This window comes from Herpailurus yagouaroundi, unplaced genomic scaffold (genome assembly GCF_014898765.1).
Source record: "Herpailurus yagouaroundi ecotype Mexico unplaced genomic scaffold, PumYag 166, whole genome shotgun sequence".
NCBI lineage: Eukaryota > Metazoa > Chordata > Mammalia > Carnivora > Felidae > Herpailurus > Herpailurus yagouaroundi.
The window spans coordinates 22,749,877-22,774,505 of NW_024412407.1; the positions used below are offsets into that span (position 1 = coordinate 22,749,877).

Consider the following 24,629-nt stretch of genomic DNA (forward strand, 5'->3'; position numbering starts at 1 on the left):
TGTAACATAGCTTTTATATAATACAAATTTTATGTAATTACAGTTATAATTATTTTCAATTTGGGGATACTCCAGATGATAGATCAAGACCATGTTTCTAAAGACCCATTAACACAGTACTCACCATCATAAATACAGGCTCAGGATTCTTAGTATGTATTTTGATTTTTGCCAATTTTAGCACATCTTTCATTCTAAGTTGAACAATGAGAATTTTTCTTCATGTGTCTTTGGATCCATGCTTGCCAAGGAAGACTTCAGGGGTTCAGCAAAAAGGTAAAATAAATTCTTACTGCACTAAATCATCTCGTCTTTCAACAGACTTAAAAACCATTCTTTTCCAACCAGGAGAAAACAAGAGGGTAGAGAAATGAGAACAAATGAAATTTTATAACTTTCTTATCTTGTATGTAGGATAAGAATATATCAAGTATCTTCTCGATACACTTGTAAAAAGAAGGCCTGGTTCTGAGGGTGGAGGAAGAGCCATCTAATATAACTCTTGCACTTACAGACCTTGATCTGTACACTGAACAAACTTATGTTAATATTCCCAATTTCAAATGGTTGAGGAATGCAGTTGGCAAAAGGGAAGAGTGATGGTTGCACCATCAAAACGAGAAATCAGAATACCCTGGGTCTCTAACAGTAAGACAAAAATGAGTCATTTCCCTCTTTATTCCTGGTAATTTAGTTGATGTTTTGCAATCCTCCTCTTTAGTTTCACAAAAATGAGGATCTTGATCTGTGATCCAGAGTATTCCAAAATTGGGGGCGCCTGGGTGGCGCAGTCGGTTAAGCGTCCGACTTCAGCCAGGTCACGATCTCGCGGTCCGTGAGTTCGAGCCCCGCGTCGGGCTCTGGGCTGATGGCTCAGAGCCTGGAGCCTGTTTCCGATTCTGTGTCTCCCTCTCTCTCTGCCCCTCCCCCGTTCATGCTCTGTCTCTCTCTGTCCCAAAAATAAATAAATGTTGAAAAAAAATTAAAAAAAAAACCCCAAAAAACAGAGTATTCCAAAATTGTTATTTGAATCACTTATTATGAACCCATTGATTAATTATAATAGTTATTCTACAACATGGAAAATGCTTATATTATAATGTTTAATTAAAATGAAAGGATAGCGGGACCTGTATGGCTCACTTGGTTGGGCTTCCAGCTTTGGCTCAGGTCATGATCTTGTAGTTCAGGTTCGTAAGTTAGATCCCCACATCAGACTCACTGCCGTCAGCACAGAGCTCGCTTCGGATCCTCTGTCCCCCTTGCTTTGCCCCTCCCCTCTTTGTGTTCTCTCTCTCTCTCTCTCAAAAATAAATAAACATTAAAAAAGAAAGAATGAAAATAAAAGTATGGGTGATTATATGTAAACCATGGTTGCAATTATGTACATCATATAGAGGGCAATAAACTAATCAAGACATGAGCTGTGTAGATGGTGGAAATGTGAAGATTTTTCCTATTTCCCAAAATGTACTTTTATTGTTTTTACAACAGAAAAGATGTGTGCCTTCAAATCTTTTGACATTGCTTCCCTCTGACTTATATGCCCAGAAAACTTCCTACTATGGTCAATTCACCTATTCTTTTGGGTCGCCTAAAATTGCTATGTAAACTCATACAGCCCTATGGATAGAACCCCTACAGAAGTAAATTTTCCATTTCAGGCCAAGCTCAATGCCATTTAATAATCTCAATACTTGGGGCACCTGGGTGGCTTAGTCTGTTGGGTGTCCGACTTTGGCTCAGGTCATGATCTCACAGTTCATGGGCTTGAGCCCCACATCGGGCTCTGTGCTGACAGCTCAGAGCCTGGAGCCTGCTTCGGATTCTATGTCTCCCTGTCTCTCTCTCTCCCTCCTCTGCTCGTACTCTGCCTCTCTCTCTAAAAATAAATAAACATTTAAAAAAATTAAAAAAAAATAATAATCTCAATACTTTTCCCTGGCCTTTTCTCCCACTTATTTCCAAAAATGGCTGTTCCAAATATTTCCCATTTATATAGCCCCTTAAATGTGTATTTTCCAGGGTGCTGTCCTCAGGCCCTTCTCTTCTTTCTCTGTTCATTCTCCTGATTTAACTACCATCCATTGAATTTGTATTTCCAAATTCCACCCATCCCCTCGCTCTACACATTCATTGTGCTGGGTATTTGGATGTTTGTGCTCTTGGATGGCACATGGGCATCTCAGGATCAAACTCATTATATTTGATAACCTTTAGAACATTGTTATAGTTTCTATGCTTCAGTTAATTCTTTTTTATTTTTTTTTTATTTTTTTTTTTTAAATTTTTTTTTCAACGTTTTATTTATTTTTGGGACAGAGAGAGACAGAGCATGAACGGGGGAGGGGCAGAGAGAGAAGGAGACACAGAATCAGAAACTGGCTCCAGGCTCCGAGCCATCAGCCCAGAGCCCGACGCGGGGCTCGAACTCACGGACCGCGAGATCGTGACCTGGTTGAAGTCGGACGCTTAACCGACTGCGCCACCCAGGCGCCCCAGTTAATTCTTTTTTAAAACAAATGTGTTTTTTTATATGTAATTTCTTGTCAAATTGGTTTCCATAAAACACACAGTGCTCATCCCAACAGGTACCCTCCTTAATGCCCATCACCCACTTTCCCCTCTCCCCCACTCCCCATCAACCCTCAGTTTGTTCTCAGTATTTAAGAGTCTCTTATGGTTTGCCTCCTTCCCTCTCTGTAACTTTTTTTCCCCTTCCACTCCCTCCTGGTCTTCTGTTAAGTTTCTCAGCATCAACATATGAGTGAAAACATATGGTATCTGTCTTCCTCTGCCTGACTTATTTCACTTAGCATAATACTCTCCAGTTCCATCCAGGTTGCTACAAATGGCCAGATATCATTCTTTCTCAATGCAAAGTAGTATTCCATTGTATGTATAACCGCATCTTTTCTTTTCTTTTTTCTTTTCTTTTGTTTTATTTATTTTATTTTTTTATAATTCACATCCAAATTAGCATATAGTGCAACAATGATTTCAGGAGTAGATTCCTTAGTGCCCCTTACCCATTTAGCCCATTCCCCCTCCCACAACCCCTCCAGTAACCCTCTGTTTGTTCTCCATATTTATGAGTCTCTTATGTTTTGTCCCCCTCCCTGTTTTTATATTATTTTTGTTTCCCTTCCCTATGTTCATCTATTTTGTCTCTTAAAGTCCTTGTGAAGTCATATGATATTTGTCTTTCTCTGACTGATTAATTTCACTTAGCATAATAACCTCCAATTCCATCCACGTAGTTGCAAATGGCAAGATTTCATTCTTTTTGATTGCCAAGAAATACTCCATTGTATATATATACTACTTCTTCTTTATCCATTCATCCATCGACAGACATTTGGGCTCTTTCCATACTTTGGCTATTTTTGATACTGCAGCTATAAACATTGGGGGGCATGTGTCCCTTCGAAACAGCATACCTGTATTCCTTGGATAAATACCTAGTAGTGCAATTGCTGGGTCATAGGGTAGTTCTATTTTTAGTCTTTTGAGGAACCTCCATACTATTTTCCAGAATGGCTGCACCAGCTTGCATTCCCACCAACAATGCAAAAGAGATCCTCTTTTTCTGCATCCTCACCAACATCTGTTGTTGCCTGAGTTGTTCATGTTAGCTATTCTGACAGGTGTGAGGTGGTATCTAAGTGTGGTTTTGATTTGTATTTCCCAGACGATGAGTGATGTTGAGCATTTTTTCATGTGTCGGTTGGCCATCTGGATGTCTTCTTTGGAGAAGTGTCTATTCATGTCTTTTGCCCATTTCTTCACTGGATTATTTGTTTGTTGGGTGTTGAGTTTGATAAGTTCTTTATAGATTTTGGATACTAACCCTTTATATGATATGTAATTTGCAAATATCTTCTCCCACTCTATCACTTGCCTTTTAGTTTTGCTAATTGATTCCTTCACTGTGCAGAAGTTTTTATTTTGATGAGGTCCCAATAGTTCATTTTTGCTCTTGTTTCCCTTGCCTCTGGAGACAGGTTGAGTAAGAAGTTGCTGCGGCCAAGATCAAAGAGGTTTTTGCCTGCTTTCTCCTGAAGGATTTTGATGGCTTCCTGTCTTGCATTGAGGTCTTTCATCCATTTTGAGTTTCTTTTTGTGTATAGTGTAAGAAAGTGGTCCAGGTTCATTCTTCTGCATGTCGCTGTCCAGTTTTCCCAGCACCAGTTGCTGAAGAGACTGTATTTATTCCATTGGATATTCTTTCCTGCTTTGTCAAAGATTAGTTGGCCATGCTTTTGTGAGTCTGTTGCTGGGTTCTCTATTCTGTTCCATTGATCTGAATGTCTGTTTTTGTGCCAGTACCATACTGTCTTGATGATTACAGCCTTGTGGTATAGCTTGAAGTCCGGAATTGTGATGCCTCCTGCTTTGGTTTTCCTTTTCAAGATTGCTTTGGCTCTTCAGGGTCTTTTCTGGTTCCATACAAATTTTAGGATTATTTGTTCTAGCTCTGTGAAGAATGCTGGTGTTATTTTGATAGAGATTGCATTGAATATGTAGATTGCTTTGGGTAGTATTGACATTTTAACAATATCTGTTCTTCCAATCCATGAGCATGGAATCTTTTTCCATTTTTTTGTGTCTTCTTCAATTTCTTTTATAAGCTTTCTATAGTTTTCAGTGTCTAGATTTTTCACCTCTTTGCTTAGATTCATTCCTAGGTATTTTATGGGTTTTGGTGTAATTGTAAATGGGATTGATTCCTTGATTTCTCTTTCTGTTGCTTCATTGTTGGTGTATAGGAATGCAACAGATTTCTGTGTGTTGATTTTATATCCTGAAACTTCTGAAGAATATGCTACCAAAGAATGAATGGGCTAACCAAGAATTTAAAGAGGAAAATTAAAAGTACATGGAAGCCAATGAAAATGATAACACCACAACCCAAAACCTCCAAGTATTTGTTACATTTCCAAATTTTTTCTTGTGGTTCATTTCGATTTTCTTAGCGTTGTGGTCTGAAAATATGCACGGTATGATCTTGATCTTTTTGTACTTGTTGAGGGCTGATTTATGTCCCAGTATATGGTCTATTCTGGAGAACGTTCCATGTGCACTGGAGAAGAATGTATATTCTGCTGCTTTAGGATGTAATGTTACGAATATATCTGTTAAGTCCTTCTGGTCAGTGTGTCATTCAAAGTCATTGTTTCCTTGTTGATTTTTTGATTAGATGATCTGTCCATTGTTGTGAGTGTGGTGTTGAAGTCTCCTACTATTATGGTATTACTATCAATCAGTTTCTCTGTATTTGTGATTAATTGATTTATGTATTTGGGTTCTACCACATTTGGTGCATAAATGTTTACAATTATTAGGACTTCTTGGTGGATAGACCCTTTGATTATGACATAATGCCCTTCTTCATCTCTTGATACAGTCTTTATTTTAAAGTCTAGATTGTCTGATATAAGTATGGCTATTCCAGCTTTCTTCTGTTGACCATTGGCATGATAGATGGTTCTCCATCCCCTTAGTTTCAATCTGAAGGTGTCTTTAGGTCTAAAGTGGGTCTCTTGTAAACAGCATATAGATGGATCTTGTTTTCTTATCCATTCTATTACTTTATGTCTTTAATTGGAACATTGAGTCCATTGACGTTTAGAGTGAGTATTGAAAGACAGGAATTTATTGCCATTATGATGCTTGTAGAACTGGAGTTTCTGGTAGTGTTCTCTGGTCCTTTCTAATCTTTGTTGCTTTTGGTATTTATTTATTTGTTTGTTTGGTTTTTTGTTTGTTTATATGTTCATCTTGTCTCCCCTCAGAGAGTCCCTTAAAATTTCTTGCAGGGCTGGTTTAGTGGTCACAAACTCCTTTAATTTTTGTTTGTCTGGGAAACTTTTTATCTCTCCTTCTAATTTGAATGATAGCCTTGCTGGATAAAGAATTCTTGGCTGCATATTTTTCTGATTCAGCATATTGAATATATCCTGCCACTCCTTTCTGGCCTGCCAAGTTTCTGTGGATAGGTCTGCTGCAAACCTGATCCGTCTTCCCTTGTAGGTTAGGGACTTTTTTTCCCTTGCTGCTTTCATGATTCTCTCCTTTCCTGAGTATTTTGTGAATTTGACTATGACGTGCCTTGTTGATGGTTGGTTTTTGTTGAATCTAATGGGGGTCCTCTGCTTCCTGGATTTTGATGTCTGTGTCTTTCCCCAGGTTAGGAAAGTCTTCTCTATGATTTGCTCACATAACCCTTCTACCCTATTTCTCTTCCTCTTCTGGGACCTCTATGATTCTGATGTTGTTCATTTTTAATGAGTCACTGATGTCTCTAATTCTCAAATTGTGCTCTTTTGCCTTAATGTCCTTCTTTTTTTCTGCTTCATTATTCTCCATAATTTTGTCCTTTATATCGCTGATTCTCTGTTCTGCCTCATTCATCCTTGCCGCCGTGGCATCTATCCATGATTGCAACTCAGTTATAGTATTTTTTATTTCATCCTGACTAGTTTTTAGTTCTTTTATCTCCACAGAAAGGGATTCTAGTCTATTTTCAACTCCAGCTGGTATTCTTATCGTGATTCTATATTCTGGGTCAGACATCTTGATTGTATCTGTGTTGGCTAAATCCCTAGCTGTCGTTTCTTCATGCTCTTTCTTTTGGGGTGACTTCCTTCATTTTGTCATTTTGAAGGGAGAAAGTGAATTAATGTAGAAAAATTAAAATTAAAAAAATTAAAATGAAAAAATATGAAAATGAAAAAATGAAAAACACACACACAAAATTGAATAAATGATGCTAGATCCTAGGTATGTTTTGGTCTGGGTGTTGAAAGTGGTTTGACAGATTAGAGAAAAAAAAAGGGGAATAAAAAAATGGAAATCATTTCAGAATTTGAAAAAAATGAATACACTGAAGTAGACTAAAATGAAATGATGAAAGTAAAATAGAATTTGAAAAAATTTACACAAAATTAAACAATATAGTAGAAAAAAATTAAAGAAAAATACTTTTAATAAAGATTGAAAATAAAAATGATTTTTTTCTCTTTCTGTATTCAAGGAAAAGAAATGAAAAAGAGAAAAAAAAAGAAAATTGAATAGATGGACCTGCTAACAGATTGAAATAGGACTGAAATTACTTCGTTTTCCCCTAGAAATCAGACTATGAAGTGCTTTATAGTCTAGGAACTAAGCAGGTGGTGAGACTTGTGTTCTTGAAGAGGGAGGTTGGCCCAGTTGGGTGGGGCTCAATGTAACCTCTCTGTTCTCCACTATATGGCACTGCTAGCCTACTGGGATGGAGTGTTGTGGTGCTTGTACGTGCATATGCGCATGCACGGGAGTGGTGAAAATGTCGTCACCAGCTACCTAGTCTCTAGTATCAGAACTCTGTTCTCCCCAATCAGCAATCGCACACCTGTCCTCTGTCTTCAGCTTTCAAACACTTCCCGCTTTTTCACTGTCCATTACCAAGCCCCAGGCAGTACCTCTCTCCCTAGTTTTGTCTCAGATGTGGCTGTTTTCCCTGGTCTCTTACTTCTGAAAGACTGGGGCTTTGACACATTCCTCCCCTCTGCGGGAGGGTCTCACCGAGCAGTGGCTGAATGTTAGATGCACCCAGGAATGCTTGATGGACCCTGCTGCTGCCAGTGCCCCAAGACTGCGGCCAGGTGCCAGCCTGCCCCAGAAAACGTTTGTGAGATAGGGTAGCAGCAGCGTTTCAGGAATTATGGAAAATCACAACACACGTCTGGCACCAGGCTTCACCCTTAACGACCTTGTTCCAGCACCAGTGAATGTGGCCATTTTCTGGGGTCTGCTGGGACCAGGTGGCTTCAATAGTCTCTACCAAATGCCCTTCCAGCAGTGGAACTGCTTTTCCCCGTGTGGCCTGAGAACCTCCCGGACCCCATTCTGCTCCTGGGGATTTGCCTTTCCCACCAGAGCACCACCAGGTATTGAGCTGTGGAGTTGCAGCCTTTGCTCTCCCCTTGTTAACAGTCTTAATGGAGTTTAAACCCTCTCCTTTCTCCTTTCTCCATTTTTAGTTTAGCTCCTGTGGCTGTTTCCAATTTTTCACTTTCTCTCCAGCTGCTTTTGGGGAGGGGTGCTCTTCCCGTATTCTCCTCCCGCCCCTGTCTCTGTCCGCTCTCCACCTGCAAAAGCAGCTCCCTGTCTGCTGCAGCTTCTCACTCCCCAAGTTCACCTCTCTGCGCTGCATACCTGTTGAATTCTGTTGTTCAGGTTGTGCAGATTGTTGTGTTAGTCCTCCAATCAGTTTTCTAGGTGTTAAGGATGGTTTAATGTTGGTCTGGCTGTGTTTCATGGATGCGAGACACACAAAAAACTTACATGCTGTTCCACCATCTTGACTACCCCCTCCAAACCACATCTTCTTTAGCCAAGTAGTATTCCATTGTGTATATAAACCATAATTTCTTTATCCATTCATCAGTTGATGGACATTTAGGCTCTTTCCATAATTTGGCTATGTTGAAAGAGCCGGTATAAACAGGGGTACAAGTGCCCCTATGCACCAGCACTCCTATATCCCTTGGGTAAATTCCTAGCAGTGCTATTGCTGGGTCATAGGGTAGATCTATTTTTAATTTTTTGAGGAACCGCTACACTGTTTTCCAGAGCGGCTGCACCAGTTTGCATTCCCACCAGCAGTGCAAGAGGATTCCTGTTTCTCCACCTCCTCTCCAGCATCTATAGTCTGCTGATTTGTTCATTTTAGCCACTCTGGCCAGCGTGATGTGGTATCTGAGTGTGGTTTTGATTTGTATTTACCTGATGAGGAGTGACGTTGAGCATCTTTTCATGTGCCTGTTGGCCATCTGGATGTCTTCTTTAGAAAAGTGTCTATTCATGTCTTCTGCCCATTTCTTCACTGGATTATTTGTTTTTTTGGGTATGGAGTTTGATGAGTTCTTTATAGATTTTGGATACTAGCCCTTTATCCAGTATGTCATTTGCAAATATCTTTTCCCATTCTGTCGGTTGCCTTTTAGTATTGTTGACTGTTTCCTTTGCAGTGCAGAAGCTTTTTATCTTCATGAGGTCCCAATAGTTCATTTTTGCTTTTAATTCCCTTGCCTTTGGAGATGTGATGAGTAAGAAATTGCTGCAGCTGAGGTCAGAGAGGTTTTTTCCTGCTTTCTCTTCTAGGGTTTTGATGGTTTCCTGTTTCACATTCAGGTCCTTCATCCATTTTGAGTTTATTTTTGTGCATGGTGTAAGAAAGTGGCCTAGTTTCATTCTGCATGTTGCTGTCCAGTTCTCCCAGCACCATTTGTTAAAGAGACTGTCAGTTTTCCAGCTTTGTCAAAGGTTAGTTGGCCATACATTTGTGGGTCCAATTCTGGAGTCTCTGTTCTATTCCATTGGTCTATGTGTCTGTTTTTGTGCCAATGCCATACTGTCTTGATGATTATAGCTTTGTGGTAGAGGCTAAAGTCTGGGATTGTGATGCCTCCCACTTGGTTTTCTTCTTCAGTATTACTTTGGCTATTTGGGATCTTTTGTGGTTCCATACAAATTTTAGGATTGCTTGTTCTAGTTTCAAGAATGCTGGTGCAATTTTGATTGGGATTGCATTGAATGTGTAGCTTGCTTTGGGTAGTATTGACATTTTAACAATATTTATTCTTACAATCCATGATCATGGAATATTTTTCTATTTCTTTGTATCTTCTTCAGTTTCCTTCATAAGCTTTCTATAGTTTTCAGCATACAGATCTTTTACATCTTTGGTTAGGTTTATTCTGAGGTATTTTATGATTCTTGGTGCAATTGTGAATGGGATCAGTTTCTTTATTTGTCTTTCTGTTGCTTCATTATTGGTGTATAAAAATGCAACCGATTTCTGTACATTGATTTTGTATCCTGTGACTTTGATGAATTCATGTATCAGTTCTAGCAGACTTTTGGTGGGGTCTATCGGGTTTTCCATGTATAGTGTCATGTCATCTGCAAAAAGTGAAAGCTTGACTTCATCTTTGCCAATTTTGATGCCTTTGATTTCCTTCTGTTGTCTGATTGCTGATGCTAGCACTTCCAACACTGTATTAAACAACAGCGGTGAGAGTGGACATCCCTGTCGTGTTCCTGATCTCAGGGTAAAAGCTCTCAGTTTTTCCCCATTGAGGATGATATTAGCTGTGGGCTTTTCATAAATGGCTTTTATGATGTTTAAGTGTGCTTCTTCTATCCTAACTTTCTCGAGGGTCTAAAACAAATGTTTATTTGTGTTCTTTTGATATATATAGAGAGAATGTGCATGTGAGGGGAGGAGGGGCAGAGTAAGAGGGAGAGAGAGAATCCCAAGCAGGCTCTGAGCTTTCAGCACAGAACCTGATGTAGGGCTCTATCCAATGACTGTAAGATCATGACCTGAGCTGAAATCAAGAGTTAACTTGCTCATCCGACTGAGCCACCCAATGGCTGACATAGGCATCCCTGTTTCAGTTAATTCTAGTGACATCTATCCAGCCACCAATTCAGAAATCTGGAATTATCTTTTTGTTGTTCCTTTCCTCCTCCTGCCCCAAATCAGCATAATCATATTCTATTAATTCTATTTCTTTTTTTTTTTTTTCAAATCTGTCCCTCCTCTTCATTACCATCCTTGCTATATTAGTCACTCCCTCATCATAAATGGCGGTGGTCTCATAACTGGTCTTCCTAACTCCTGAGTTGCTTCCTCCAAAGCCACCCTCTTCTCTCTTACCAGCTTTTAAAACAATTTTTCATATTACTTGGTCTGCTTAAAGCTCTTCAGTAAGCTCCTCAATCGCTTAGCAGAATAAGCCCAACTCTTTAATGTGGTAAACAAAGTGTGTTGTGATTTGAACTCAGTTTTACCTTTCTAGCATCATCTCTTGCTTCCACCAGTGTCTTGCACTCATCTACACTGAACGTTCATTTCAATAAATGATGCCCGTCTTTTACACTCCTCCTCCATGCTGTTCCACAGCTGTTCAATTTTCTGCCGATTATCTGTTGATCTTCAGCTAATTCACTTACTTCCTTGAACTCTAAGCAAATTCAGGGTCTTTTGCCTCTTCCTGCTGTTCTCTTATCATACTGCTGTTTCCACTGTCATCACATTTTACTGTAGCTGTTTGTGTTTCTATCTCCTGCACTAAATTATGAATCCCTTGAAGGGAGGGACGAGATCTCAGTCATTTCTGTCTTCCTAGTATCTGACATATATTAGTTGTCTAGGGATTGATTGATTGATTATTTTTATTTTTTTCAAATTTTTACTTAAATTCTAGCTACTTAACATATTGTATAATATTGTTTTCAGGAGTAGAATTTAGTGATTCATCACTTACATATAACACCCAGTGTTCAACACAAGTGTCCTCCGTAATGCCCATCACCCATTTAGCCCATTCCCCCCACCCAACTCCCCTCCAGCAACCCTCAATTTGTTCTATCATAAACAGTCTCTTATGGTTTGTTTCCCTCTCTCTTTATTCCCCCTTCCCATATGTTCATCTGTTTTGTTTCTTAAATTCCACATAAGACTGAAATTATATAGTATTTTTCTTCCCTGCCTGACTTATTTTGCCTAGCATAATGTACTCTAGCTCCATCTAATTCTTTGAAAATGGCAAGATTTCATTTCTTTTGATGGCCAAATAATATTCCATTGTGTATGTATACTATATCTTCTTTATGCATTCATCAGTCGGTAGACATTTGGGCTCTTTCTATACTTTGGTATTGTTAATGCTGCTACAAGCATTGAGGTACATGTACCCATTCAAATCTGTATATTTGTATCCTTTAGGTAAATACCTAGTAGTGCAATCGCTGGATCTAAGGTAGTTATATTTTTAACTTTTTGAGGAAACTCCATACTGTTTTCCAGAGTGGCTGCACCAGTTTGCATTCCCACTATCAATTTTTCTGCATCATCACTAACACTTGTTAATTTTAGCTATTCTGACAGGTGTGAAGTGGTATCTCATTGTGGTTTTGATTTGTATTTCTCTGAGTGTAGGGATTTTTTTTAAAGCAATGTCCCTCTGACATTGGGTCCCCATTTTGTGTTCATTTCCTTTCTACCTTATCGAATGAATTATCAACACCACGTTAAGTTCCACCCTTTTATTTCCCATTCACCTCGCCAACTCAGGGCAATAAGGCCCCTACCCTCTTCACTTCCAAGAGGTGCTCTTGGCAGTCACCAATGGCTCACATATTGCCAAACCCCAATAGCACTTTCCAGCACTAAAATTATCTGATTTATCCTATGCCTTTGGCACTGGGGACTATTCTTTTCATTGCAAAGCTCTTGTAAGGTTCTTGCTGTCTCTCTCTCACTGATACTGGGCACTTCCCCTGTCTCCAGCCCTTTGTAAACTCTTCTCTGCTTACCCTTCCATAAGATTTGGTACTCAGTCTCCTGTTCTTATTTTCAACACTCAATGTAGAAAACTTCCATAATATCATATTAACCCTATGGTTTTAATTACTACTCACATTCTGATAAGTCACTAAACTATATCTAGCCCTCACCCTCATCTGCACTTCAGGTTCAAATATCCAACTGCCCAGCCAGTTCCTCCACAACGAATTCACATGTCTTCAGCATGTCACTGCACCCTGAATCCTCCACCAAAGCGAGAAATCTTTTGAGGCACAAATTCTATACTTTCTTTTTCCTTATTTTAAACCCTTGGATGGTTTCCTGTCCTTCAGGATTAAGCTTTAGTATGGCATAGTAGGCTCACTGTGACCTGGCCCCTATCTCCACCTCCATTTCACCTCCTGCCACTCCCTGCCTTGCACTTTTATGCTCTAGTAATCTTGCACTGCTTGTGGTTCCACTTCACTTCTTTGTTTTTTAGTGGTAGCTCTCTGCTGAGAATGCAGTTTAACCTTGATAATCCTAATATCACCCAAGTTGCTCTCAGTATTACATCCTTCAGGATGTTTTCTCCAACTCTCCAGGCTTGGTGGTTAGGAGCTCCAGTTCTGAGGTTATTCTATTGGGGTTTAAACCCTCTTCCAAACCATATTAGCAGAATGATCTTGGAACAATTACTAAACCCCCCAATCATGAGTCCTCCCAACTGAAAAATGGGGATAAAAATAGAATGTAATTTACAAGGTTGTTAGAGAATTAAATGAAATTCACAGAACCTGGCACGTGGTAAAAATTCAATAAATATTTTATAACATGACGATCATTCTTCTGAACTATGCCATATCCATTTCTGTATCACCAGAGCTAAGAAATACTTGGCATATTGTAGGTACTCAACACCTAGTTATTGGATTGAAACAAACTGAATGAATTAATGAATAAATAAACTAGAGCATATTTATGTATGGTCCATATTAAGAGTGTACAAAAGGGGGTGTCTGGGTGGCTCAGTTGGTTAAGCATCCAACTTTGTCTCAGGTCATGATCTTGTAGTTCGTGAGTTAGAGCCCCTCATATAGCTCTGTGCTGACAGCTCAGAGCCTGGAGCCTGATTCAGATTCTGTGTCTCCCTCTCTATCTGCCCTCCCCCGCTCATGCTCTCTCTCTCTCTCAAAAATAAACAAACATTAAAAAGAAAAAAAGAGTGTACAAATGAACCAAACAGAAGAGTCTCAGTTAAATGATTTATTCTGGTAAGTGCCAACTGCTATTTTAGAAAGAGGTTGGTATATTTAATGTGCTGGCCCCTGTGGAGCATTGCTCAGCTCCACCCTTCTGGATGGAAGCACTAACTCCTCCAGCTGTTGGGAGTATGATGGCAGACTTCTTACAGCTGAGTATCCCTTCTCTGGTGACAGTGCTGGGCTGAAAAGAGCCATTTTTCCCAATGTACTGCCCCTGCCTGCATCTAAAGACTAGTCTACTCAGGAGACTAATGTCTAACCTTGCTCTAACTTGGGACAATTTTACATGGCCATTCTAGTTGCAGAGGTCACCATAGGATTGAATGAGCCTCTGTTGGAACTCCCACGCAGCCCAATTGCTTTCTCTGTGCAATCTGACTTCCTTCACATTTGTATAGATGTTGACCCCCATGAACACATCCTGTAACATCCTGTGTGCAAACTTCTGTTTTAGAATCTATTTCCTGGAAAATCCTACCTGCAACATTTCACAAAGGATGAGAGTCCAGTGAATTACATTTTAGATATAGTTTATATGAGATGTATATGAAATGACCAGGGCTATGGCTGGCACCAAAACAGAAGATGTGATGATTATTTTTGAGAGGTGACAGGATTTAGGAGGGAGTGTCAAAATAGAAGCCACTGCTTACAGCAGCTTAATCTCTGGCTCACCCTATAACCGGAATATTATGAACTGTGAGTCCTTTAGACTCTGTGTCCACATATGTGTATTTTCTATCACTTGTATCCTACGGGAAATGCAAACATGGAAAGTGAAAGAAATCCCTGAGGCAGCCTGCCTATAGCAAGCTCTTGGGGAAATTGGTAAACCCTGTATTGTGATTATGTATCCCCTGGCAGGCAGTGATTAAGGTTAATGCTGGGCTGCATTTTTATTAATAAAAAAGGGCAGTAACATTAGAAACAATATACTGCCTGCCCATATTACATTAGAATTTCACTTTAAAATAATTTGTTCTAGAGAAAATAGCCACTAAATAACTAAAGTTGAGAAGTCTTAGTTAGTAAACTTGTCACAAGGGTTTAGCTCAGCACAAATTAATTCTTAGTATGGAAGGCCAGGATAGGTTTGTTTTTGTTTTTTAACTCCAGGATATATGATAGCTTCTATTTATGAATTTCAAAGGAAAGAGATATACATTTTACTGCATAAAATACATGCACAGAAAAAAATAATACTGAATTCTACAAATTAAAAACTGGAGGCCCTCCACCATTTCTCACTCTACAAAGTCATTTCCCAGAAGTAGTCACCACGAAGAATTTGGTGTACATCTGGGAGAATATATCTCACATGTATTTATATTTATAATAAAACTATGAAAATAATACAAAAAACTGGATAATGAATCTGTTAATTTTTTAAGCTAATGTATGTATATATAGATATGAAAACCTCTATTCTCTCATTCATCCTCCTGTTCAGTTGAATCTCCTGTGTACATAACACAGGAACCTCAGTTATTGCTAGAATATTGACAGTTTTCTTTTTCCTTCTTTCCCAAAACAACTTTCTGTGAAAACACCAGTGGGACTGTGTGTTTCTTTGGAAGTTCAGCTTCTGATAATGGTGATATCTCATCATATTGCAACCTTGATGGAAGGACTTCTTATTTTCCCCTTTGTATGTTTTTAATCCCATATTCACGTTGCACCTAGATTTGCTGTTTTCATTAGTTCATATCACTTTTAATTTAATAACAACAGAGAATTAGAAAGTTTCTGCTTCTTAGGACATTGCTAGTATTTCTCTTTCAATCTGTTTGTACTTGTCTCAACTTGTGCTCTCTTGGGTCCCAGTACCAACTACATTTCCTATGTAAATGACAGCAAAAGGCCTCAGTCATTACTGCAGAAATGATTAAGAAAGAACTCCACATTTTGAGGCTTGTAAACCATAAAATATACTACCATAGGAAATGATTCCCATTTCCTTGGAGAATTCAACAACATAGAAAGTTTGAACATAAAAGATTAGAAATCATCCAATCTCATTTTACTGAAGATGAATTTTTAACAGCACAGCAGAGTAATCTAATCTGCAAACATAAAATATGTCAGTACTATGAGTAGCTCTGATTCAAATGCATTTAGAGGCAAGAACCTAGACAGATAAATCTGCATAAACAGATTTGATGATTTTGAGGACAATACCTGGATGCAGTCCTTTGCAATTAAGAAAGCAAATATTATTGCTGCTTTTGAATATTGCAAGCAAACTGGACAGAAATGAGCCAATCTTAAATCATGCCACTTATGTGAAGAAATTTTTTTAAAAGGGTGGGCAGTAGCTGGAATTTTTTATTTAAGAGTTATCAATTTCGATGTTTCAGGTTTGAATGAAGAAATATGGTCTTTAATTATAGACAGCTACTGTTTTTCTTATAATAAACAAGGGGCTCATTTCCCTGTCATAAGAAAGAGAAATAAATACCAAATTGTTATATATGCAGCATGGGCTATAAATAGAATATTTTTCTAGTGCCATTAGGTCATTTGTAAGTTTTGAAATCCTTGCTTTGGAATTACCATTGTCATTAAAACCTTACTTCTCAGGAGTGATGAAATGCATGTGCTTCTTATCTGTACTGGAGTAAATGCTGTCATGCAAATCAACAACTCAAGGATACAACAATGATAGGAAGTTAAATGTAAAATAAAACTGTGAAAAACATCAACATAATGAAAGCTTAATGTACAATATGGTAGAACTCTTTTAAAGGGAAAAATAAAAAGCTGTGATGAGTCAGAAAATTAGTGTCTCTAAGAGAGTAGAATTGATAAACAATCATGAAAACAGCTTTTCACATCATGCATCCTACAGACCTGGAACTTTTATCTTAAAATGGTCATCCTTCGGGGCGCCTGGGTGGCGCAGTCGGTTAAGCGTCCGACTTCATCCAGGTCATGATCTCACGTTCCGTGAGTTCGAGCCCCGCGTCAGGCTCTGGGCTGATGGCTCGGAGCCTGGAGCCTGTTTCCGATTCTGTGCCTCCCTCTCTCTCTGCCCCTCCCCCGTTCATGCTCTGTCTCTCTCTGTCCCAAAAATAAATAAAAACGTTGAAAAAAAAATTAAAAAATAAATAAATAAAATAAAATGGTCATCCTTCTTAGAACAAAGATGGTAGTCAGGAAGATAGGTAGTGATCGGCACAATAGACCATAGATTTTATAATTACCACCATGCTTTTGTAAGCATATGTCATCTGAATATTTTAAAATCTATTATAATAAGCATACTTGAGCCAGTCAAGCACAAACTTTCATACAATACACCCTTGCCTGTTATTTACTCATATAACTAATGCAGTAGACCATGCCCAGTTAAATGGAGAACATTCCCTTGTAACAGCACAGCTGCTGCCTGGGACAACCCACAACAAACCTGGCTGTAGCTGCCCCAGGAGTCCAAGACTGAAAGAATGGTGATTTTACCTTGATATTCTGCTGAAACTTCCTGGAACCTACAAGGTTAAAATCTCAGAACATCTAGAAAGAAAACAGTAAGTACTGTTAAAACAATGCTGCAGAGGAGCTAATAAATTCTTCGGATTAACACCAAAGCCTGATGCAAATGAATTTAATCCCTTGATATTCAGGGAGAAATTAAAGCTAATGAATTAAATATGCAAGTCTTCTTTTGTTGCAATTCTCTTTTGCAAATATTGCAATAATTTTGCATTGTCAACATTATTGGAGAGCTACTTTCTAGCTATTTTGAACATATTTCCCTACCGAGCATCTGTTATGCTTAGCATTTTAAGTGCATTGATTAGTTCTCAAAATCCTGAACTTTTTCTTTCATAAAATTTTTATTTTAGGAAATAGACAAAAACATCTTGCATATATGTAAATGTCACTACCAATGTCTTTTAAAATAAACAATAAACTTAATTTTGCCATAGCTTATTTAAAGTTTTTTTCCTGCTGTCTTAAAAAAGACATACTAACCATAGATTTTATAAGAAAGCAAAAAAGACTAGGAATTTTTAGACTTTTTCTCCAATATCAAAGTATTAGTAAGATGTTAAGAAATAGTTTTTATACTAAATATATCTGTTATTTTTATAGCCAAATGTTTCAACAAGATATTTCAAATCCTGAAATCATTCCCACTTATATGAAGTCAAAATATATGTCTTAAGTCATTAATTCATTAATACTTTGGTGGATTATATTTAGGTAATTTGATGCATTACACTTACCATTGGTAGTAAGCAAAGGATTCAGAAAAGGACAAGCTAGTTGTTGTGAAGGGTTGTCCTGATGCAATATGGATTTATACTTAGGCTAGAGCCCTGCCTTTTAACTAGGGAGGGGACATATTTTTGGTTTTATAATGTAGCTTGAGGTGAAGGCAGACCATGTCCCTTTTCCACCACCACGTTTTTATTTATTTTATTTTTATTTTTTATTTTTGGGAGAGAGAGAGAGCAGGGAGGGTAGAGAGAGAGGGAAACAGAGGATCTGAAGCAGGCTCTGTGCAGACAGCAGAGAGCCTGATGTGGGGCTCCAACTCATGAACCGTGAGATCATGACCTGAGCCAAAGTTAGGTGTTTAACCAAGTGAGCCACCCGGCGACCCTCTACCACCAAATTTTTAAAAAATTAGTATTTTAATGACAGCAGTTGTAGGACTGATTGAATTGTCAGGTTAAATTTCTTAATCTAGGTTCACAGGGACCAGCGATTATATTCTTCAGAAAAGTCAGTGGGAAGATGTAAGAAAAGATTTTTCCCTAGAGTGTGTGTAAATACTGTACCCAATAAAATATTCAAAGATATTTTAGCCAAGTTTCATTAGATATAGAATTCCTTGATTGGAATGCATGGTGCAGTGAGTGTTTAGTCTACCTACTGCATTGTGGATGGATGGGTTCATTTGGGTTTGTAAGAATTATCTGGAAGCCTCAATGTATCAATACTAGCCTCTAGGTGAGAAACTACATTGCCTGGAATTATTTTATGTGCATCAGTGAGGACCGTATAAGGAAGCCTTTAAAAACCTAGGATGCTAACAATGGTTTCTTCTCCTCCCCACTCTTCTTTTTTCTTTTCCTTTCTTCTTCAGTTTTTAAAAGCATAAATCCTTCCCTAGGGTAATCAAGGGAATGGTAAGCAGTCTCCACCATTTGTAAACTTTTAAGTGCTGGGGATGTTCTAAAAGGCCTGGTGTCAGAGTGCTCTGTGTGCTTTCCAAAAGATGAATTTCTCACCACACACTTTATGCGAGATGGTCCTGAACAATAGAATGATGACATCCTTCACACCTCCTGCACTAGTGTGCCACATTGTCTCACCTCGTTAACTAAAGACTAGAAAACATTTCCTTTAGAACTGATAATTCAGTGCCCTAATCAGGGGGTTTTCCCAGGAGACAGAGTACTCAGGCAATGCTGAGTCTATTCACATGGCCTATATTCTCTGGCATTATTCAGTACAATCCTCAAGTGCTTAGTGTTAAAGAATTGGGCTGCTTTTCTTTTCAGTTACTTATATCACGAATCATTTGACTAATCCAATATGGTTTGGGGAATAAAACTAGATTTAGAGAAATATCACTCCTCTATAGAATGTTTTATTAAATTCTTACCTCTTCTGGAAGGACTTAAGTCTTAATGAGTCATATTCTACAAAGGAAAATAGCATTTAAAAAGGAAGCAGGAAACCAATTTTCCCAGTTTAAGAATACAAATGAAAAGGATTATTTTTTTTTCTTTGAGTGAGAAGTAAGGGCATTAGAGTTAATAAAATCAGTTTAGTTTATTTCAGTTCTTATCAGTTCAACAAATATTTACTGAGCATTCACAGGTACTAGCATCAAATGAGGTGCTGGGGATACCACGATGAAGAAGATACTGTCTCTTTATTCAAGTAACTCTGGGTCTTATGGGTGAGACAAACACACAGATGGACACTTTCATAAATATGGTAAGGGCTGATTGAGTAGTTCTCAGGGTGCTCTGGAAACCCACAAGAAGGAATCTGAATTTAACCTAGGAATGGGTGCTGTCAAATGGGGATAATGCCTGCACTGTGTTTATGGTATGAAAAGGAGGTTGCAGGCTAAAAAAAGTCTGAGGTGAGAAAGGGGAAAAGAAGAACTCTGGTTGGGGAGACTAGCAGGCAATTCAAGCAGAAGGGACAAGGTGAGAAAGATGGGAAGATAGAGAATAGGATGTGCTAATTGGAGAACTATGATCAGCTGTGGACCATGAGTAACTAATATGAGGAGAAGGATGGTAGAGGGACAGATCCACTCAGAGTACTGAGGGCTAAGGCACTTGGACTTCAGTCTATAGGTATTGGAGAGAAATAGAGAGGGGCTGAATGTTACAGACTGTGAAGGGTTTGAGATTTTAATCACTTTGCAAGCTAACAAGTTAGGCTGTTAGAATTTCATAAATGCTTGGACACAAGACTCCTGGGTCAGAGACAAAGGATTTTGTTACTCATGACAGGGTGAGGTTCAAATTCATATGGTTTTCCTTCCATGGGGGCAACAGGAAGATGGGCCCAGGTGGATATTGTGCAATAGTGGTTTTGCATCACAGTCAAGAGACCCAAAGCTCAGAATTCCCCAATATTTTATAAGGAAGATGTATGCAAACTTGCCCAATCTTTCCCTGGGGGAAGAGATTATTTTTATTATACTGTGTACAGCAAAAAAATCTGTTCTCTCCTAGAGGAAGACACTATATTTTCTAAGGATGTTTGCCATACAAATATTCTTGAAAAGATAATCTGGAATAAAAGCTTTCAATGCCTCTGCTCACAAGATGTGCAAGAATGTTAGAGATCTGTGAAGAGTTTTCCACAACAGTATAACAATAAAATGTGTGTTTTAGATGTATCATTCTGGTAGTAGGTGAGGGATGGGGGTTGGGAGGTTGTTGCAATCATCCATGTGAGAGCCTAAGTTTGAGAGGTGGTAGGAATGAATTTGAGAAATATATAGGAAGAAAAAATAGGTAGCTTTTGCCTTCTGAGAGACGGAATGATCTAAGATAGGAGCCAGCAAACTTCTTTAAATAAAGGGCCAAATAGCAAATATTTTAGGCTTCGTGGGCCATATGGCCTCTACCTCACTCCACTGTGCCACTGTAGTAGAAGGGCAGCCATCAACACATATAAATGAATGGGTGTTGCTGTGTTCCAATAAAACTTTAGTTATGAAAATATGTACATGGAATGTAGTTTTCTGACACCAGGTCTAGAATAAAACTCTAGGTTTTTGTTTTCTTATGACTAAACAGATGGAAATGCTAATAATTGAGAGAAAAGATTTAGCCAATTTTGTTAGTGTGAGTTAGAGAATGAGGAGATGAGGTTTTTAAGTTTTGAATTTAGGAAAGTAAGAAGTATACAGGTATAGATGTTATTAAGCAGATGGATATAGGAATTTGAAATTTAAGACAAGGTCAGTGTTAGAATGATTTAGAAGTTCTAAGCATATAGATGGAAGTTAAAACCATGGAAGTGAACATCATCATTCAGTGAGAACATGAAGAGTAAGTAGAGAGATGGACCAAAGACAAAACCCTAGGGATCACCAATCTTTAAGGGTCAGGCTTAAATTAGGAGGTACTCCAAAATTTCTTAAGATGTGACATCTTATTTGTGTGTACTTGTGTGTATGTGTATGTGTATGTGCGTGTGTGTGTGTGTGTGTGTGTGTGTGTGTATAAAGAAGGAATTAGAGAATGCATTTCAATGATAAAACAATCCTCCCCAAGACCTTCAATTCTGAAAACACCCCCAAACTGTGTCAGTCATTTATTCTTCATCAGAATAATAAAAAACTTCTAAGAAATTTCAGAGGCACACTTTTACTTTTCTCTTTTCAATTTGTGATTTTGAGAGTAAAGTTAACTGAGAAGGACCTTGATGAGTCATAGTGAAATCCAAATTACTTCCATTAGAATACAGTTTTTCATTTCATCCAGTAAAGGCATATAGGTAGGTTTGTTCCAGTTTTCTCTTCTGAATAGAAGTACAACTGCAGTTATTAGTTATTCATTTATTTGGGCAGTCACTTAGCAAATATTTAATCAGTATCTACAACGTGCATAGTGAGGCACTGAGGAGGATAGAAACATGAACAAGACTCAACCTGCCTGGGTTTAAACACAATAGCGACATCAAGTAGAATGTGATCAGTGGCTCAAGAATGGCCACTAAAACCATAGCAACGTGATTGGTGTGTTTTCTCTGCTACTCTTTGTAATGTGTAGAAACTTCCAGAAAAAACATGAACCCATACTTTTAAGTCATAGTGATCTATGGGTGCAGGAAGGGGAAACTGTAAATAAAACCACATGCTTGCACATTCTCTTCAGAAGAGTTTAGAGGGATGAAATTCATTCAATACTATTGCAATCTATTTGAGCTGTAAGAATAGTTTTCTTTGGTAGCTTGTTAAATATACTCACATTACAAGGGTAGAAAATACCTAATTAAAAAAAAAATTAAAAATCATGTGGTGGGATAATGATTGTGTTTACACACACACAGTGAGTTTGACTTTGGATCAAACAACTATTTTTTAATCTATATGACAACAATTTAAAATTTTTAAACATATTTTTAAATTAAAAAATCTTTTGAAGTAGTTTAGGGTTATGTAAAATTCAAAAAAACAAAAAAAAAAGCATTTTTTTTCTTGCTTTAGCTCCAAAATGGAAGACTCTAATATTTAGTGGATAGGGTAAGTTATATTGGCACAGGAGTTTCCTATTGCATAATCATTGAAGAACAAGTCAAACCAATAATCAGTTTCTTTATGTTATAGGCATATATCTATATTTGAATCCTGAACGAATTCATGTATTTTCTTTCTTGAATTACAACTGTTTGGATCAGATATAATGTCTTGTTTATACCAATGAAGTTTGTTTGCTTTGAGTATATTCTTTGGTGGTTTGTTGTGAACTCTATGGAGAATCCTGTAGTTTTTAATCCTCAATTTTTATTTTAATTCAAATAATTGAAGAAGCCCTTAGATTATTAAAAGCTATTACATGTTCAGTAGGAAGGTCTTTGATTAATTCTTTTGAACATTCATTATGGAAATAGTGTTAAATCACCGCTGAGTTTAGGCACTATATTTTACACGGCATTTGCATCTGTAAATAATCGTGATTGTGAAAAATGCCTGTTTGTGTTCATGAAAGTAAATTTCCTTGATCCACTAGTTAGATAACATATCTGACAAGGCCTTTGGTGAATGAGTTCTTTCAAGGATCAAGAGATATTGGCTTGATGGGCTAGCCACTCACTGCCACCCGTCTCCATTATTTTGAAAGCCTACTTGGAAAATGAAGGCTAACTTCATAGCAGCAATAACCTGGTCCAGTATGATCAGAATCTTATATTTCTTGCCAACTCACATCTATTCCTTAAAGAAGAGGGTAAATTTGTGTCATCTTGAGTGGATCAGAATAAAAGAGGATTGTAAGTGAATAAAGATGTATTTGGAAGTTTCTCCCATCCGTTTTAGTGCAAAGCTTAATGAACAGTATTACCTATACTCAGTTCTCACGTATATATGATCCTAATGTTGCCTCACAAGTGCTTTATATGTTGTAGTTTCTGCCCTTCCTCAGATCTTCTGTAGAAAATATCATCTGAGTAAGTGCAAGTGCATCTTCATTATAACTCTAAGTTCGTTGCTGGAGTTAATTTTGCCTTCATTAGGCTGTGAGTTTCTCTGGGGAGAGACTGCTTCTACTGCTTCCTTTACAACTCTCCTGATAGCAAGACAGGTGCCTATGACTGGGACTCAGTAGGCATTTCTGCTTGTTTGCCATCAAAATGTTAAGGTTTGTTATTAAGAAGCAAAGAGCCGAGATTTAAGGTTAGTTGGAAGCACAGGTTGAGGCCAAACGATAGAAGGACTTATCTGCTAGGCATATTTGGACTTTATGATTTTGGGGGGGCAAGAGAGAGATGTAATAGTAGCTGTGCTAGAGGTGGCCTAAGCACTTGGGAGGCAGAGAGTGGGTAGTGGAGGTTAGGGGGTTGGACCAGGCAGTACGCAACTGTTGAAATTTAGGCAAGAAGAATCAAAAGCCATAAGTACAGATAGATGACAAATATCACAGTGAAGGAAAACACTAATCAATGAAGTCTGAAGGAAGAGGTTAGATTCAGGGTGGGGAGACAATAATTGAGCAAAAAGAGAAAAAGAACATTTTAGTTTTCTAGAAACATTAATGGAATTTCAGTTACTGAAATATTTTTGATGAAAAGTTCATGTCTTTCTCAGCAAAGTGAATAAGTTCATTTTTCCCTCCCTCTCTTTCCTCCCCACCTTCCTCCTTTCCCTCCTTCTTCTTTCCTTCCCTCCCCCTTCCTTCTTGCCTGCCTGCCTGCCCTCTTTCCCTCTCCTCTTTCTCCTCTTTCTTCTTCAACAAACACCGTGAACAAATCCTGAAGTTTATTACCTCTGGTTTCATTTATTTCACATTTCCCCTTTCCCTGGTGTCTTAGTTTGAATTTATTGATTTGAAATTGACTTCTTTTGGACTATTCCTTCTGCAAAATACATTATTGAACTTAAAATTAGTGACCCAGAATTGTTTAAGAATTTCTTCCCTAGAGATTTCTTTTTTCCCCTAAGATAAATATGCAGAATTTTACTAGATTTTTGAAGAGTTCATTTTGTTCCATGATTTCTCTGCACTTCCACCCCAGAGGTCAGGAAATGCTCTCAGGTTCTTCTGAGATTATGCCTCCTAAATAATGTGTAAGTCTCTATAAATGTGACCTGGAAAGGTATTGCTGGAGACAATTATGTGTTGCCTGCTTTCATTAGCATGGCCTGCCTACTCTTGTCAGACCCTTCTTCCCTGTTCTCTGTGTGTGTACATGTGTGTATGGTTTGATGAAAGTGGGGTCCATGGATCCAAGAGGTAGGAGACAAGTGAGGTGTCATTTATCAAAGTGTTAGCACAGTGGGCAAAAGCACAGTGGGCAAAAGGACAGTGGTGCTAGAATCT

The 24,629-nt window shown here is 38.2% G+C and overlaps 1 protein-coding gene across 9 annotated transcripts in view; it reads left to right on the forward strand.

Annotated features, from left to right (window-relative positions):
• LMNTD1 (lamin tail domain containing 1) overlaps window positions 1-24,629 on the forward strand; it is a 525,504-nt gene that overhangs the window by 57,429 nt on the left and 443,446 nt on the right. The window contains exon 2 of one of the 9 annotated variants that reach the window (XM_040488614.1): window positions 16,982-17,132. The exons of the other annotated variants lie outside the window; for them this stretch is intronic. The gene's annotated coding sequence lies outside the window, so the exon portion shown is untranslated. The remainder of the gene's footprint in view (window positions 1-16,981; window positions 17,133-24,629) is intronic. 9 annotated transcript variants of the gene reach the window in all.